Source organism: Lissotriton helveticus, chromosome 6 (genome assembly GCF_964261635.1).
Source record: "Lissotriton helveticus chromosome 6, aLisHel1.1, whole genome shotgun sequence".
NCBI classification, from domain to species: Eukaryota; Metazoa; Chordata; class Amphibia; order Caudata; family Salamandridae; genus Lissotriton; species Lissotriton helveticus.
In genome coordinates, this window is record NC_136067.1 from 2,110,864,944 (window position 1) to 2,110,878,039 (window position 13,096).

Consider the following 13,096-nt stretch of genomic DNA (forward strand, 5'->3'; position numbering starts at 1 on the left):
AATTAATCTGCAGATCAGTGAAGTTTGTTTTGAAGTTCGAAAAAAAAAAAAGAGGTGCCACGGCAAAGAGTCGTTAAAAATCCTGAACACGTTTTACATAAAGAACCCATAAGAACTCTGTATTTGCAACCATGTAAGAAGTTCACGTTGTAACATAAAGAACTAATAAGAACTCTGTAACCGCAATCATCCAAGAAGCCGTATTGCCAACCTCTCCCTGTCGAAAGTCTCAGATAAACACGCAGTAGATTGAACTAAACTTTCCTCAATCTTGAGATAAGTAGAGTTGCATCTGCCGTTTTTCACTAGTTAAGGGATCTACCCAAATTGAGACTAAGTTTGTGAAAAAAGGGCATTCTCTGTATAGAAATAACACAATATCGGATAATGTAGTTCAGTATAAATTTCCCTAACATGTAACATATATTTTATCAATGTTTTTAAATTTGAATCTCGCACGCATATTGACCAATTTTATATTGATGTACTTTTTACTTTTGTAATGGTTTTTATTAACTACACAATAAAAGTCTGATTACCTACCACTCTGGGTGCTGTTGTGAGGCTGTCAATAGGGTTTGCTCCAGCAGAAGGAAAAACTGGTAAAAATGTCAGAAGTCTTGTTATTGCTGCCCATCTTCGCGCAAAACCTCAGCAGCAAAACCTAGGGTGGACACCCATCGATAGTGGAAGCGATGCGCCATCCTTGTACAGATTTTCTGATTAATCCAAGGATTTACAATTTGCATTTCACACCTTGCCAACTCTAGTATGTCTCAATGTTTGGCACATTTTTGTACCCATGCAGCGACAGGACAGAACATTAATCCTAAAGCAACCTGAGAACATAGTATCCATGTATTTGTAGCAGATATTTCTAGGTAATCTTTCGTCCAATACACACGGTTATCTTACAGCTTTTCGTTTTCAGTTGCTCGTTTATGGCAGCTGTGGTTGGACTATCAACACTGATTATGGATTAACAGCAAAGATGTCAGCATTACTGTAATTGTTATGTTATGTTAAGCTTTATTTGTAGAGTGCACGTACACTAGGTTGGTTTCTTGTCGCTGCTCTGAAGGTGTTAGAATAAGGTGTTACTAGTATGCCTGTTGAAATAGCCATGTTTTCAGAAGTTCATGAAAGCTCATGAGGTCTGTGCAGGATCTGATCTCCAGAAGCAGGGAGTTCCAGTATTTGGGGCCCAGGGTGGCGAACCTTGTCCCTCCAGCGCGTTTTATCCTGAAAGGAGGTGTGGTCAGGAGATGCAGATGGGCAGATCGCAGGTTGCGGGTGGGGATGTACCTATTGATCAAGCTGTTGATGAATTTTGAGTTTTTGTTATGCAGGGATTTGAAGATGATGCATCCCACCTTGAAGGCGCATCTCTGGGTTATTGGGAGCCAGTGTAACTTCTTCAGCAGAGGGGTATTATGTTAGTGCCTGTTTTCTTGAAGGATAAGCCTGGCCGCCTGGTTTTGAACCACTGGAAGGCGGTTGATGTGGTAGGCCAAAATGCCAAAGTAAAGGGACATGGCATAGTTGATGTGGGATACTCCCATAGTGAGAACGGCCTGTATTTTTGTTTCCTAATTAAGGAACCTGCTGATTTTCCTTATTTTTCTTAGCTGGAAATAGCATGTTGAGATCACAGATCCAATTTGATTTTTCATGGTCAGGTCATTGTTGATTAGGACTCCCAAGGGTTTTGCAGATGTAGAGGGGACAGGGCTTTGTCCTAGTTCTTTAGGCCAGAAGTGGGAGCTCCAGGAGTTTGATGGGCCTCCTGGGAGTATGACTTTCATTTTGTCCGGATTTAATTTGAGGTGGTTGCTGTTCATCCTGTCACGGATAAACAGCATTATCGTCTGGAATTCGTGGACAGTGGTAGGGGAGTTATTGATCAGGAATATTAGTTGAAGGTTTGGACTTTCTTTTCTTTTCTTTTAATGCATGGATCAGTGGGAGAAGGTATAGACTGAATAAGTGAGGGGAGAGTGAGAAGCCCTGGGGAACAATGCAAGTGTTTTTAATCTTGGGGGTTATGAAGTTTCACTTCTCGTACAGCTTGGTAACGGTTTCTTAAGGAGCTTATTCATTTGAGGACTGGTCCTTGGATTCCTGCATCCATGACGCGGTCGACCAGGGTGTTGTGGTCGACAGTGTCAAAAGTGGCAAGGAGATCCAGTAGCACTAGTGCTTGGGCGAGTCCTCCGTCCGCTTTCTCTCGCAGGGAATCCAGGACTGACAGTATCACTGATTCTGTGGAGTGAGCTGGGCGGAACCCTGCCTGGTGAGGGTCCAGGTAGTCTGACTGCTCCAGAAAGGCAGATAAGCTTTTGGCTGCGTGGGCTTCGAGTATTTTGGCCAAATAAGGAAGCAGTGAGATGGATCAGTAATTAGTGAAAGTTCCTGGATCAGCTCCTGGTTTTTTCAAGAGGGGGATGACAGATGCCTTTTTGAAGGTATCAGGTACATAGCCCTGGGACAGTGATTTATTTAAGAGGCCATGGCTGGGTCTGGGCAGACCGTGAAGGCTTCCTTTAGGATCCAAGTGGGGCAGCAGTCACTAGGAGAGCCAGATTTTACTTTGGTCATAAGGTCTGTGAAAACTTCTTGGCTTAACATTGGGAACTGTTCTAGCCTTTGTGTGTTTTTAGGTTTCGTTTGGCAAGTGGGCTTTGTGCATATGGGGATGCTTGCTTTGATCATTATAAATTTGGCAATGAAGAAGTTATTCAGGGAGTTGCATAGGGATTACGAAGGTGTGATTTTTAAAACCACTTTGTCAGGGTTTGATAGATCATTGATTATTGAGAAGATGTCCTTTGATCGGTTTTTGGAGTTGAGGATTTTAAGTGAGAAGTATTCGCCCATTGCAGTGAGAATCGTTTTTTTGTAGGTTCTAAGGGCTGTTAAATACGTGTTATTGTCATCAGGTGAGTATTTGCTGCGTTTCCTTTCTGCTTGGCGCAGAGCAAGTTTTAATTCTTTTCAGTCAGTGGAAAACCATTTCTGGACTTCGTGGCGACTTGCTCGTTGGATGTTCCTAAGATGGGCATGTTTATTGCTGGCTGTCAAGAGCCAGTCCGACAAGTTTTTCTCACTCTCATCTATAGAGGATTGGGTGATGGGCATTGTATTGGCAAGGGTTTTGAGAAATTGACATTTGTCGATGGTGTTCCAGCTCCTAAAGTATCTAGGGTCAGTTTGGGGAATTTTAAGATTGGCCAGATTATATATGGAGAATTTAATTAGATGGTGATCTGACCAGATACAAGGAGTTACACCTAAATTTGTCATAGTCAGGTTTGTGGACCATACCTGGTCTAATATATGCCCTTTAATGTGTGTAGCGGAGGTGATGTGCTGGCTGAGGTTTAGCCCCATAAGTAGGTCAATTAATTCAGCTGCGTGAGGTCCACCTGCTGGGTCATTGTCCCAGTAGTTGAGATCACCAATGAGTAGTATTTTCGCATGATTTGTTATGAGATGTGTCATCTCTTCGCTCAGGGACTATGGCAACTGTGGCATGCTCTGAGGTGGGCTACAGAGTATGACACAGACTAGAGGGGCAGAATCGGACTCTAGTTTAATCACTAGGTTATCTACTTGTGGTAGGTCCACGGGGGTTAATACTGAAAATTTTAAGTCTTCAACCCCCCTCCTATTTTTCACTGGTGGCGGTTAGCTTGGAGGATGAAATAATTGCTAGGTAGTGCTGCTAGGATATCAGGGGAGGAGTCCTGTGTTAGCCAGGTTTCTGTTAGCAATAGGATGTCTGGTTCTTCGGTCGCCAGTAGGTTGTGTATTTCAAGTTGGTGACTGACCAATAAACAGGTATTTAGATAAATAACTGTTAGGAGTTTTACTTTGTTTATAGCATTGAGGTTCGTGCTTTTACTTGGATATGTATATTCACTGACATCTGGGAATGAGAATCTTTTTACCCTTATCCCATTTACGGCTAGGATTTGTAATGCGCGTAGCTGCCTCAGCGACGAAGCTTCCCAGCGCAACCAGAAACCCCATGAGACCAGGACTGACAGTGAAACAGCAACAGTTAGACTACCTGGGGGGGAAAGAGCCAGGTCTTTAAGGATTTTCGAAATGCCAGATGGTTCGGCATTGCTCTCATGGTGAGAGAGAGCGAGTTCCAGAGTTTCGCTGCCAGATAACCGAAGGAGTGACCACCAGCCCTCGCTGTCCAGACGCGTGGAACACGGACCAGGGCAAGGTCAGCAGATCGAAGCAGGCGCCCCAGCACATAGTACTCCAAAAAGTGGAGTAGCCCTGGTGGGGCCTGTAGTGTCAAGATCTTATGTGAATAACAAAGTGCCTTAAACTCAATATGCCGGTCAACAGGCAGCCAATGGAGCCTAGGAAGCACATGTGCAACCGAGAGAGATATAGGCAATGCAACCAAAAGCCGAGCCGCTCCATTCTGAACCCTCTGAAGGTGTTTAATACTCGCCTTGTTGGCACCCAGGTAAAGACAGTTGGCGTAGTCCAATCTGGACATGATGGACGCCTGAAAGATAGTCTGACGCACATTAGGGGGAAAGAAGCTAAGAAATGGTCTGAGGCCACACAATAGCCCAAAGCAGGTCCCAGAGACGGCTTTCGTCTGTTTATCAAAAGTCAGGTCACTGTCGAACCACACGCCCAGATTTTTCACTGCCTCATTCGGGCGGGGGGTGGGCTATGTTAGCCCAACAGCGCTGGTCGATTGCTAGATTGTTGGAGTGGAGTGATGCGAGTTGGGTCACGGAGTAAGTAGTGATTTGGGCAGAGTGGCTTGCCCTTTGCCTGGGTTGTCCGCGGACGGGCGCAGACGGGCTTGCCTTTGGTGCGCCTTTGCGACACACCCGCTGCACTCCTGTGTTGTTGTCGCCATTTGTATCCCTTGTCAGTCCCAGCCCCTCCCCCTCTTCTCTGATTGGCACTCGGGTGGCGACTCCACCATGAAGAGAGTCGAGCTGGTGTGTTGGGTTTTGGCGCAGTGAGTTAGTTTTTTTTAAAATAAGCAGTGCATCAACTATATTTGTAAGTTTCAAATTCAAAGCAAGTACAATTTTTAAAAACAAAGCGATGGTAGCGCTTCACGCAGGCAGCAGCACCTTTAGAGTGGTTGTTCCCGTGCGGCTATCAGTTTTTGTATCCCTTGGCAGCCCCCACCCCTCCCCCTCTTCTCTGATTGGCGCTCGGGTGGCGACTCCACCAGGAAGAGAATCGAGCTGGTGCGGAGGCGGGCCTTGGCGCGGTGAGTTAGATTTTAAAAAAAAGCAGTGCATCAATTATACATGTGACTTTCAAATTCAAAGCAAGTACAATTTTTTAAAAATAAAGCAGTGGTAGCGCTTCACGCCGGCAGCTGCACCTATCTAAGGAAATGCAACGATTAGGCCAAGCGTGCATAAAATATATCAAGGGTGCCACTCATAACACCAGCGGAAACACGATTAAACCATGTGTGCCTAAAATAATACAGGATGGATCACCCGTTATGGCAGGATCACTGTTCTGTGAGGAGTTGAAATTATGTCCAAGAGTGCCATCAGTCTTGAACATAATTTTCAAGATGCATCCCTCACAGCAGCTGCAAGTCATCTCCATGAGATATAGGACTTGATGTCATGTACATATGCTAATTCTTGGCAGTTCACTCCGAGTTGATCTGAGTGCTACAGTATGTTGCTGCACCAGTAAATCAATGAGGATTCCAATGAAACAGTTTTTAACAAGAGCAATACGACACTGGTTCTGCAAAAAAAAAAAAAGATTTAATTATCTCTTCTCTCCAATCTCACGAGTGTGAATTTTCTTGTGCAGCTTTAAGTACCCGCTGGTACTAAAAGCCTTCTTGCACTCAGTACATTTATATGGTTTTACCCCTGTGTGGCATCGATGGTGCATTTTTAGATGGGACTTTGTTGTGAAAGCTTTGTGGCATTCAGTACATGGATATGGCTTCTCACCAGTATGAGTTCTCTTATGCTCTATTAATGCTCTCTTTTTAATAAAAGCTTTGTCACACTCGAACATTTATATGGTTTCTCACCAGTATGGATTCTCTGGTGTATCAATAGATATGTTTTATCAATGAAAGCCTTTTTACGTTCTGAGCATTTATGTGGTTTTACCCCAGAGTGTAATTTCTGGTGTTGTGTTAGCTGTCCCTGTGATCTATAAGCCCGGACTTCACATTGCATACACTCATATGGTTATTCCCCAGTGTGTATTCTGCAGTGTACTATTAGCTGCTGCTTTCTAAAAAAAACCTTGTCACACTCCGTGAATTTATAAAACAATCATCTGGTGCCACGTTAGTTGTACTTTCTCACTGAAGGCTTTGTCGCACTGCGAGCATTTAAATGACCTTAATGCTGTGTGGCGTGCTTGGTGATTCTTTAGAATGGATTTTGTACTGAAGGCTTTGCTGCACTCGGGACATTTATAACGTTTTTCCCCAGTGTGGGTGTTGTGATGCTGCCAGAGTTGGTGTTTTGTGAGAAAAGCCTTCTTACATTCAGTACATGTGTGTGGTCTTAACCCTGTGTGGTGTGCTTGGTGCATCTGTAGAAGATCATTTACATGGAAAGCTTTGTCACACTCAGTACATTTGTAGTGTATTTCCCTAGTGTGGACTTTCTGATGGTCCATGAAGGTTCCTTTTACAGTTAAAGACTTGTTACATTCAGTACATTTATGTGGTCTCTCCCCAGATTGGACTCTGTGATGGTCCAATAAAGATTTCAAGAAAAAGAAATCTTTGTCGCATTCAGAACATTGTTGTGTTTTTACCTTGGAATGGTATTTTTCATGTTGTGAGAGATGTTGTTTTGAAATGAAGGTTTTGCCACATTTTTAACATATATAGGGTCTTAGCCCCGAGTGACTTGCTTCGTGTTGCCTCAGAGATTCACTACTATTAAACGATTTGTCACATGTAGTGCATGTGTATGGTTTCTCCCCAGAGTGAATTAACTGGTGTCTCATAAGACCTAATTTAAAGGAAAAGGTTTTGTTGCACTGAATACATTTATTTGGCCTTCGCTCACTGTGTTTCTTTTCAGGACTCATTAGTAAAGTTTCCTAACATATATTCATTGTTTGGACTAAATCGATGTGAAATCTCCTAAGAGTAGTGTTACTAAGTTGGAGTTGCTACGGTAAGTCACTCTACTGTCTCATTAAAGCTGAGTTAGCATGGAAGACGTTGTCAAATTCACAATATCTGCGTGGTCTCTCCTGTGTTACTCTTCTGATATTCTGTATTCCCTGTAGCCAGCTTCAGTACTTTAGTGTGGTATGGCTCCTGTATGTTTCTTCTTTACACGTGCTGTGTTATGTTCAGTACATTTGCGTGGCATGCCTCTCGTGTGACTTATGAGGACTAAAAGTTCTCTTTATTGATGATAAAGTTACATATTTGGTGGATATTGATTGCCTAGCAGGTGTAAGACTGGGCGTACAAAAATTAATATTTGCTCTGGAATTCCTCTTTACAGTAATCACACTGATGGACAATCTGTAATGGGTTAAGGTTTCCAAGTTTTAGTTCATAATTTTTAACATAAAATTCACCAAATTAGTTTGCATTACCTGGTGCCTGGGAAGAAGCTTCTTGGATCACAACAAGAAGGTGTCCAAACTTCTGAATGAATTATACACAAGTTGTTTATCGGTTTCCTGTAGGACTGCTCTTTTGTGACCTGTTAGATAGACAGAAATGTAGAACAAGTGTTTCATGAGACAAATTAAATACAAATCATTTGAAATAATCTATATAAAATACCTATTTCTTCAACAGAAGTAATCTATGCTGAAGATTGGAAATTATTTGCACACATCAAAGGGTGAATAAACAGGATTATCATTGATTATAGCTCCTCCGCAAAGTACAGTTTATCCTACGACAATGTACACAACACGAATTAAGACTTCCCCCTGTACGAGCCTTACTTTTATTTTTACACAATCCTCATTTGTTTACTCTAAAAACATTCTAAATATAACAACAAGCAATATTAGCAATTATGGAAGCAAATAAATCTACATGAAAAGTGGTAAACCAGGGACAAACATCATGAAGTGCTGCTTAATGGAGAAAATACCAACAACAGTGATATTTTCCTACTTGTCTATTTAACCCATTGGCTGCTGCCGTTGGCCGTTGGCAGCACTACCTCGCTGGTGCTGCCGTCGGCCAATGGCCAAAGCGACCGCGCCCATTTTTTAAAATGGCCGCACTGCCGCAAAAAAGTGGAAGCAGCCAACGGGTTAAAGTCACCCCATGACGATGAGATGCACTAATGCCTTCAATGTAGCTTTTCGATATGAACAACAAACTATTTAAAGATTTTTCTATCTGGCGTGGAAAAACCATCATGCAAATGCACAGAAAGATGTTATGGATCTACACGCTTCCGCCATTGGCTTGTTTCTGGAAGCCGCCAAAAATGAATGCTTGCTTTGAAGTATGCTTAATATTTAGGATCAGTTGTTTTGTTCATTTCATTCTCTTCTTGTTTCTGGTGTCACGTACAAGGATTCATGGTTTGCATTGTTTCAGCGTGTCCTGAGGAGTGCTCCTTTGCAATTAATACATTTAAGACCAGCCTTAAATTGTCCTTGCTCTAGTTTTGAGAGGAACATTGTTGTGCTTATTATAGTCATACGGGACAATAGCCTGCTGCCCCTTTCTTGTCGTTCCTCATCAGCATGCAGTGTCAAGGTTTCTAAAATAAAAAAAATGTATTGGGGTGGCGGAAGTTTTATCTACTGTACAGCAAAAAGATGGACCTCCATACCTTTATCACTTAACACCTATACAAGCCTTTATGCTTTCAGAAAAGGCATGAAAACATTTAATCAATTATCTCTTTTTGGGACTGGTTTCTCTGCTTGGCACTGTAGTCTCTTCATTTATCTCCTCTACAGCAAGCATCACATAGATGTCCTAAGGCAACAGTTGTGCATTATAAATATTTATTTCATTTATTTTCAAAGCCCTAGCACCAGATACCAAGGCAAACTTCTTAATTTGCATGGCTATGCGAATGCAATAGCAATTTGTATCTAATTTTCCAGAAACCATTAGGAGAGCTATTAAGAAAAGACACTGTTTGAATGGATTACTGAACAACAGAAAGATTTCGATGTCATAAAAGCTCACATTGCTGCTGCACCAACACTTTGCCCTTTCTGCATAGGAAAAACGAGTAATTACAACAGAGGCTTGTTTGTATAGTGTCGGAGTTGGGGTATCGCAAACATAAGGCAATAAAGAGTGGACTGTTGTATTTGTAAACCACACACTGCATATCTGTCTCCAAGAGAAGACAGGTAATGACAGAAAGGGAGTTACTATGGTGTGCATGGACTGCGGAACATATATGGATTAAAGTGTGGTGCACTCAAAATATACTAAGAAGAGACCAAAAGTCTCTAGTAATTGTCCTTTCTTCAAGTGGAGGTTGAGATGCTACTGCCCACACTGCCAGACTGGTTACCAAGATGCAGGAGTACAGTTTTACAATTGAATATGTGTCTGGGAAGGGTAGCTAAATCTGACAACAGTTGCTGGCCCAGGTAACCTGTAGCGAGCGGGGAAACGAATAACACAGGTGATATGGAGGATGTATGGACAGTAAGTGATTACATTCTTTAGGGAGGTGTTCTTTAAGGAAGGTTTTCCAAATTGCCCTTTAAAAGACAATGGTCTGCAACTCATTTTGGAAGATATGAAGGACCTTCTTAAGAATAGTGTTAGAAATGGGATTTCTGGTTAGCTAAGGCTTGCGCCAAAGTCAGGCAGAAACCACCATTCTAAGTCAGGGCAAGGAAGTCACCCACCAAGATAACCCTGCTCACCCTCTTGGTAGCTTGGCACGAGCAGTCAGGCTTATCTCAGAGGCGATGTAAAGCATTTGTGCACGTACCCACCAGCAACAACATCCAAGGCCCCCCACAAAAGGAACTCCACACAAGGTTATATAAAAATAGCATTTGTATTATCAAAACACATCAGAATCAGAATCACAGGATGTACATTGTGCCAACAGACAAGGGCAAGATTTACAAGGGATTATATGTACACAGGACTGGGCCACACGGACCACTCTCAGGAATAAGCACTTGATAGAACTAGAACATAGAACATAGAACAAGCAGAAGCTTCACACATGATGCATAGAAACACATTCAGAGGTATAGGCTAGAAGCTTTGCACATGATGCATAAGAACACATTCAGCGGTGTAGAAAAGTGTAGTGAATGAAATGATGAATGGTCAAGTAGTTTCTTGAAGCTCTTTATTTGAAGTAAGATGTACAGGAGGAAAACCCCACCAGGAACAGGATGGTCACTGCTCAGCCCTCTCTCATCAACTGTCATTCCACATCCACACCAGGCACACTAACATTCCATTCACTCTGTCATCCAGCATTCAACATTCCACAGAGACATCACATACATACTGGCTGAGCAGCAGGCAAGGAGATAACACAAGGCACAACATATCCCCTTTTCTTCAATGGAAATAAAACACAATAACAAAATACACAGCAATAAAGCAACAGGTAAAACTTGCAATATATATGTATTTAAAAATAAGAGCAGAATAACAAAGATAAAGAAAGGGAGACAGAGTAAGGATAAGCAGCAAGAAAAGAACAGCCAAGGAAGAGTGCAAAGGAGAAATTGAGAGAATAGACTAAGCAAATATAGCTAAACACATCCCCTTCCCTTGGGAACAATAAAATAGTAAAATGCAATAGTACCAATGTATGTATAGAATAACTGCAAAGAAGGCACAACTGAGGCTAAGTACAAAGATTACGTAGGGCAAAAACAGTAGAAAGGGCGTGCGCACACCCGCACTGAATATGTATAGAGACCAGCTCTGAACAACCCTACGAAAAAAAAAAAAACCTTAAACTTAAGTACCAGCAATCACAAAAAGCACCAATCATGAAGCTAAATTTGCACCACTAAATTCGTACCATGTAAATAACAACAATTAATTAAAGCATAAAGGCAATACAGACCCATTACTGTATAAAGCACTGAAAGTAATACAGACTTACTGGAATTGCTGTACCAAGCATTGAAAGTAATACAGGCTTGAATCGCTGTATAAAGCATTGAAAGTAACACAGGCATACTGTAAGAAGCATAAACGTATAACAGACATATGAATTATTGTAAAAAGCATTGAAAGTAACGCAGACTTGAATTACTGTAAAAAGCATTGAAAGTAACACAGACTTGAAATACTGTATGAAGCATCAAATGTAATACGGACTATTTGAATTACTGAACTAGCATCGGAAGTAACACAGACTTAAATGAATAGCTGTATAAAACACTGAAACGAAACAGCCTTGCATAAAAATTTATAAAATAATAATAAATGCAGAACAGCAGACTTACTAGATTGCTGTAAGAATTACTTAAAAAAAAAACACCTACATAAATTGCTGTATAAATTATTTAAACATCACTGCAACCTTACTAACTGAAAAGCAGCCCAAAATGAATTGCTGTATAAATAATATAACATTGCAGTCTTAGTGATATAACTGCATCAGTTACTAAAGTCTTACAGTCTTATGTAAATTGCTGAAATACCTATAACATAACCTATAAGTAGTAAGAAAATGAGCCCCACATATAAATATGAGCTCCATGAAACAATGACAAATAGAGTACCAATTCAATCCAGAAGATGGCAGTAAGACCATAACTAAAGTAACCAAAAACTAAACAGATGGCACGAAGAAGGAGGTACCAGAACACAAGGTGCGCAAAACATACAACACACAGTACATTTCCTAGCACCCTAAGAAGCACATAAACCAGCATTTAACGCACAAATCACATTTAGGTCATAACGCACATTAAGGTCCAGGTTGCGCCACTGCGCCAGAACCTAAACGTAGCAGCTGCCCACTACTTGCTGGGCAGCTGAGGACAAGAACAGGGCCTAAACGCTGCAGCTGGCACTAAGCGCTGCGCAGCTGGGGAAGGCCAAGTAGGGGCGAAGGAGTGCGCCTCACTCCTGAGTCCAGAGAACACATGTCCCTAGGAAGGAAAACCTAAACGGTGCAGCTGCCCACTACTTGCTGGGCAGCTGTGACAAATTGCGGCAGGGGCTCTCACTAGCCCTAGGAAAAAACTGGGCCAACTGTTGGAGCCCTCTAGGCTCAGGAAACACTACTGCAGCACAGGTTGGAGCCATCTGGCTCTGAGAATCACTGGGGCTTGCCCCTGCCCCGGGAAATCATTATTAAACCGTTGTGGCGGCCCACTGCCATCCAGGTTTGTCGTCATGTTTAAGCTTTTGAATTGTCCAGTTTTTTATGTGTTTATTAACATTTATTCATGAGGAATGTAAAATGAATGAAATGTGTATTCTTTTCATGCCTTAAAAAAAATGAAAGGATGTTTGAAATTAAGTTGAATCAATACAACTGTAAAAGTAAAATACAATGACGTGATGCGTTGTATTTCCAAATCTGCATGAGTAACTAGCAGTTCCAAAACTGGTGGCCAGGTAATCCTTTTTGAAAAAAAAACAAAAAAAACTGAAGGCACCTCTGAGCATTGCGGAGCGCACGGACTCCGACAATCATTATGCCCCCACAGAGCCCTCGAGGCTCTAAGAATATATATTGTGCCCTTTCTGGAGCCCTCCAGGCTCTGTACAAAACGGTGGGGCGGGCCACTGCCATCTGGGGCCGCCCTAGCTCTGTGCTCCCCGTGGGAGCGGAAATTACTTGCGCCCTCTCCCCCCTCCCCTCCAGGCAGCCCTACTCACTGGCTGCTTCCCGGAGGCGGCGGGGACAATGTCCTCTTTACCCGGTCCCGCATCTCGGGACCGGGGCTTCCGGTAGGGGCTACTCGAGGCTCCGGGCAATTTCCCTCTTTCCGGGGCTCCCTCCAGGCCATGGGAGACCCGTATCATCGGTGCAGGGTGCTGCTAGCGGCCCCGGGGCTCTCCCCAGCTCATGGGAGCCTCCGACTGCGGGAGACCTCCACCCGTCCAGCTTCCTTTTTTTTTGGCGGCGGGGCGGGAAGCCAATCGCGCCGC

The 13,096-nt window shown here is 42.7% G+C and overlaps 1 long non-coding RNA gene across 1 annotated transcript in view; it reads right to left on the reverse strand.

Moving 5' to 3' along the window:
• Window positions 1-13,096, reverse strand: part of LOC144762080 (uncharacterized) — an 83,766-nt gene that overhangs the window by 54,778 nt on the left and 15,892 nt on the right. The window contains exon 2 of the long non-coding RNA XR_013596044.1: window positions 7,606-7,715. This is a non-coding gene — a long non-coding RNA (uncharacterized LOC144762080). The remainder of the gene's footprint in view (window positions 1-7,605; window positions 7,716-13,096) is intronic.